This window comes from Cebus imitator, unplaced genomic scaffold, assembly GCF_001604975.1.
Source record: "Cebus imitator isolate Cc_AM_T3 unplaced genomic scaffold, Cebus_imitator-1.0 Scaffold728, whole genome shotgun sequence".
Lineage (NCBI taxonomy): Eukaryota > Metazoa > Chordata > Mammalia > Primates > Cebidae > Cebus > Cebus imitator.
Window position 1 is genome coordinate 188,556 of NW_016108043.1, and position 5,574 is coordinate 194,129.

Sequence of the window (5,574 nt, forward strand, 5' to 3'; positions counted from 1 at the left end):
TACAATTGTTAGACTCCTTGATGCTCTACCCTTCAGATCTGTATATTTTATTGCATGTAAATTGTACTTAGATTTTTTAAAAACTCATTTTTTCCCCTTTTTAAAAAGTTTTAAATTTTAAAAAATAGAGATGGGGATCTCTCTTTGTTGTCAAGGCTGATCTTTAACGCCTAACCTCAAGGAATCCTCCTGCTTCAGCCTCCCCAAGTACTGGGATTATAGGCATGAGTCACTGTGTCTAGCCTTAAAAAAACTTATACTATCTGGGAAGTTAGATAGTAGGGCTTGTCTCCTTATAGTGATGCAATTAGTTGATTAATTAACTCATTAGATGATTTTTGAAAAGCAGGGAGAAGTGGCACAGTGTAGGTAAGTCTTAAGTGGAGTGCTTTGAAAAGTAAGAATATAGAATGAGGAGTGGCTAGAGATGGAGGGATCAGGCTCAAGTGAGAGGGGATCCAGGGGGAACAATGAGGAACTAAGTTATTAGATGGTTTAAGACTCCAAAAATAAACTTTATTGTTTTGCTCATGGCTCTCAAATGAGAGCACAAAAGATGGGAACATAATAAAGCACAGGGAAATTCAGACAAGGTTCAGAGCTCATTCAGGGATGGCCAACAACTTGATAGTGTCTCTAATATGTTACAAGACCCTGGACTTAATTTGCTTGATCAAGTCTCAGATGTGTTGCCAAGACACATTCAGTGAGGGAGGCAAGACTTTGTGTTGAGTGTGGTTTCCAAACCAAACTGCCACCTCCTAGAAAGAACATGTTTTTCAAACCATTATAGTTCACGTGTTTGAATACTGCAAATCTGGCATATGTGCATTTAGTAGGAATGCTAGCCCCAACCTTATTTATTTATTTCTCTATTTTAGAGACAGGGTTTTCCTCTGTTGCCCAGGCTGAAGTGCAGTGGTGTGATCATAGCTCGCTGTAGCCTCCAGCTCCTGGGCCCAAGCGGTCCTCCTTTCTCCACCTCCTGAGTAGCTGGGAATACAGCCACGTGCCACCATGTCTGATTATTTAAAAAAGATGTTTTTTTTGAGACAAAGTCTCACTCCATCACCCAGGCTGGAGTTGCAGTGGCACAACCTTGGCTCACTGCAACCACCACCTCCCGGGTTCAAGCAATTCTCTTATCTCAGCCTCCCGAATAGCTGGGACTACAGGCGCCCGCCACTACACCCAGCTAATTTTTGTATTTTTAGTAGAGACAGGTTTCACCGTATTGGTCAGGCTGGTCTTGAACTCCTCACCTCAGGTGATCCACCTGCCTCAGCCTCCCAAAGTGCTGGGATTACAGGTGTGAGCCACTGTGCCTGGCCTAAAATTTTTGTAGAGATGGGGTCTCTATGTTGCCCAGGCTGGTCTTGAACTCTTGGCTTCAAGAGATCCTCAATGGCCTTTGGTACGCTTTTTCAATAAAGGGCCAGACAGTAAATGTTTTTGGCTTTGCAGCCATTGTGGTGTGAAAGCAGCTACAGACAAATGTGAGTGAATGAGTGTGGCTGTGTCCCAACAGAGCTTTATTTATGGGTGCTGAAAGTTGATTTCATATCATTTTCACTTGGCATGAAATGTTATTCTTCATTTTGTCCAGCCATCAACCTAATTTAAAGCTCCCAAATTCTCGATGCCCTCCAAACCAGCACCCAAACCGTTACGGACCCTTACCCTTAGAAACAGGGGAATGCCACAAGGTGGAAAGGTGCAGAGAAGACCCAAGGGCTCGAGGAGAGATAGGAGGGAAGAGGTGGGACATGAGCACAGGGGTGTGCTGTGGACTTGCTACAGGGAGGTGTATCTGGTCCAGTTAAGCATGCAACACAACAAACTTGAAGGGATTAGGAACCCAGGGCAGTGTAGTTTATGCAACTGGAGACCAGGACCTGGTGATTTCCAGAGTTGTGTGAAGCTGGCCCTCATCCTCAGAGCAGATGACATGGGGACAGTGAAGTTTGATGCAGGCAGATGACAACTGGCAGAGGAGGCCAGGGAGAGCTCCTCAGGGTGATGTCCACAGGAGCATGACATGACTCTGGGATGCAAGACACCAGTGAAGCCTTCTGGACCTGGCAGGTGAAAACTGAATGCTTTAGGGAAAGGTTTCATTCCTTTCAGGGATCTTCTTTGCATTTCCTCACATTGAAGAAGAAGAACTTGACTAAAATGACCAGTTCTGCTTTAATGTAAGGAAGAAAGGGTTTTGTTTGGAAAGAAAAGAGGCACGAGGCCCATTAAAAAGATACTGAGTGAGACCCAGTGCTGAGAGTCCTGGTACAATTCATGGCATTGCAGTTGGAGAGTGGTAAAATCTAAAATGTGAAAGAGCTGCAAGAAATGGGAAGTTTTCAGGGGCTAGGAAAATGGCTTTTGGTTTCTTGTCTCTTATCAAAGCATTGATATAGAAAAACAGCTTCTAGTTCCTGATGTGATTGGATTAGGAAGTTTAAAACAAATAAAACCAACACTGAACATTCGTGAAACATTAGAGCAGGAGGAAAAAAACAACATACAAAGAAAAAATCCTCGGCTGAGTTAGTTGATTTACATAACAGTTTAAAAGAGGTCGCCAGGGATTTAGGGACCCTGAGAGTCCATGCCATGGTAATTTGTCCTTGTGCTGAGACAGAAATTCCAGAGGAGCGCGGCAGGGCTTTGTGAGAGCTGCATGCCACTTGGCGAGCCTCCCGCCTGCCCCCAGAGCCCAGGTCCGCACTGCAGGGTGGCTCTCTTCTTACTGTTCTTGCCATTTACTAGGGAAACCATTCACTAAAGTGTGTTAATATGGAGGTTCATAGGTCTGGGACGTAGCACCTGTCATCCTAACAACAGATGACATTCCTGCCCCCTCTCTAGACAGGGTCTTGTCCTTGTCACTTCACTGACGGGAACTAGTGGAGTGGTTAAGAGCTCAGTCCCTGGCTGTGTAGAGCTATGTACCCTCACCACGCCTCAGTTTCTGCATCTGAAAGACAGAGATAAGAGTGCAGGCCTCTTGGGGTTCTTCTGAGGGTTAAATAATGGTATGCCCGAGCCCTTGGAAACAGTGCCTGGCATAGAAAAGGCACTGTTTAAATGTGGCTGATGTTTGACAGCATTGATCTATGATCTTCTCAAAGCTCGGGGCAAACATCAGTTAGTGACCTGGCATTAAGAATGAGGTCCCACTAGGGCAGTGGGAGGGAAGAAGAGGCTTCCCCTTGCTCTTGCAGATCCTTTCTATTCTGTCTTTCTTGGCTGCTAGCTCCCCACCTGCCAATGCATGAGATATAAGAAAAGAGACATCAAGAATGAGATAAGAATATTAAATGGAAAACAGATGAAATGAAAGTGATGAAAAGTGGGGCGCAGTGGCTTATACCTGTAGTCCCAGCACTTTGTGAGGCTGAGATGGGTAAATCACTTGAGGTCAGGAGTTCAAGACCAGCCTGGCCAACATGGAGAAACCTCATCTCTACTAAAAATACAAAAATTAGCTAGATGTGGTAGTGCATACCTGTAATCCCAGCTACTCGGGAGGCTGAGGCAGGAGAATTGCTTGAACCTGGGAGGTGGAGATCGCAGTGAGCTGACATAGCACCACTGTACTCCGGCCTGAGAGACAGAGTGAGACTCCATATATTTTTTTTTTTTTAAAAGAAAGTGATGAAAAAGAATGTAATGCTATAATATAGAGTTAAAAACAAAGACACATTTTTCAACTCAGATGTTTTGTACTAGAAAATTGAGATAAAAGCATTTCAGGAAGATAGAATTAGGGAAGGGGAGGAGTTTCAATACTAAAAGAAATGAAATATTTTATGAAAATTGGAGAAATATTCTAAAATTCAAAAGTAAGAAATAAAGTAAAAATATAGGAGAAAATAAAGGAGAAATAAAGGAGCCAGCTGTGGCTGGCTGCGACTCAGCGCCTTCTGAGTACCAGTAATTAAGACATTCCTCTCATCACCCCTAGGACCCAGCCACTATTTTGCACAAAGGAAAGGAAACTTAGCCAGGTTAAGTCACTCATCCAGGTTGCTTGGTAGAAAGTCATTGAGCTGAGTCTTTGACCCCCTCGCTGTATGAAATGGCTGGACCTTAATCAAAGTGGGGACAGAAAGACCCAAATAGCTCCCAGAGCTGAATGCTGCCCTCACTGAGAATCCCGAGAAAAGGTTCTGCAGGTTTCAGGAGTGTCTTGTGGGAGGAGAGCAGGGGATGCAGAAAGTGAAGACCCTACCCCAGGCCTCTTCTGAAACCCTGTCTGAAACCACGAGTTTAGCTTAAGGATACACACAAGCACTGAATCAGTTTTGCACTGAGTATCTAGGCCACTAGGGCCAGGGAGGGAATGCAGCCAGGTAGATGTGAGAAATGCCACAGCTGAAGCTTAATGATCATCATCAGCAGCTGCACCGAACCTCAGAGTTAGAGAGGCAGTAGGGAGTAGTGGGGACTGTGGCAAATCAGCAGGCATGTACCCCATTAAAGAAGTGACTTCCACAGCTGATAGTTGCATGAAGAACTGTGGATTCACTGCTGCCAGTCTTCTAAATTTTCGAGAGAGTCTGGAATCTGGAGTTTTATCTAAAATCTCCTGACTTTTAAATGTTGGCAACTTACTTACATTTTTACCATATTTCATGTCTGCCAGCACTATGCAAGCCAAATACAACAAATATCTGCACCCTGGACAGCCTCTTAGGATCTTTGGATTAGATAAGCATCATCAAATTCTTGCACATACAAGAGATCTCTGGTCCTTAAAATGCCTAATTAGCAGAAGACATGGTTGTAGGTAGTCTTAAAATTGAAGTAAATTAAGATAGTGGTGCAACAAAGACATTTGTGTAAAAGCAAGGCAGTTCTACCAAGAAAAGAGGTAGTGAAGCCCAGCAGGTAGTGGTTTTACTTTTTTATTAGGTTGGTGCAAAAGTCACTGTGGTTTTTGCCATTGAAAGTAATGGGATTACGTATTAGATGATATGGTGATAGCCTTTAGCCCCCTGGAAATAGGAGGTATGGCACCAGGGGAAAGATAAGGATCAGAAGGTATAGAATGGGAGTGGACAGCGTGTGGGTGACAGCTTTCAGGGGAGCGAATGTGGGAGAAGAAGGGAGGGTAGAGTCTTGGGCAGGGGTCCCCAGTTGAGGATGATGAACAGGTAGATGGGGCAAAAAGTGCCTGGAGGAGCAGAGGTCACAGAAGAGGAAGGGTGGCAGCTGAAGACAGACCTGCTGGATTTTAGAGAGCAGTTTTGTAAAGTCACAGGAACAAAAGCCAGGTTGCAAAGGGTAGGAGTGGGAGGTATGAATAAAGGGTGAGTCAGAGCAAGAGGGCATTGTGGACAAGAGTGGGGCTGGATGATTTTTGTTTTTTATTTAAAAAAAATTTTAATTGTGGTAAAATATACATAACATAAAATTTACCATCTTAACCATTTCCAAGTTCAATTGTGTTAAGTACATTACACTGTTGTACAACCAGTCTCCAGAACTCTTCTCATCTTGCAAAACTGGAAACTATACCCATTAAACAGCAACTCCCCATTCCCCTGGACCCTGGCAACCACCATTCTATTT

At 44.0% G+C, this 5,574-nt stretch overlaps 1 protein-coding gene across 2 annotated transcripts in view; it reads left to right on the top strand.

Annotated features, from left to right (window-relative positions):
* LOC108296618 (protein SET-like) overlaps positions 1-5,574 on the top strand; it is a 156,751-nt gene that overhangs the window by 57,021 nt on the left and 94,156 nt on the right. The window lies entirely within an intron of this gene.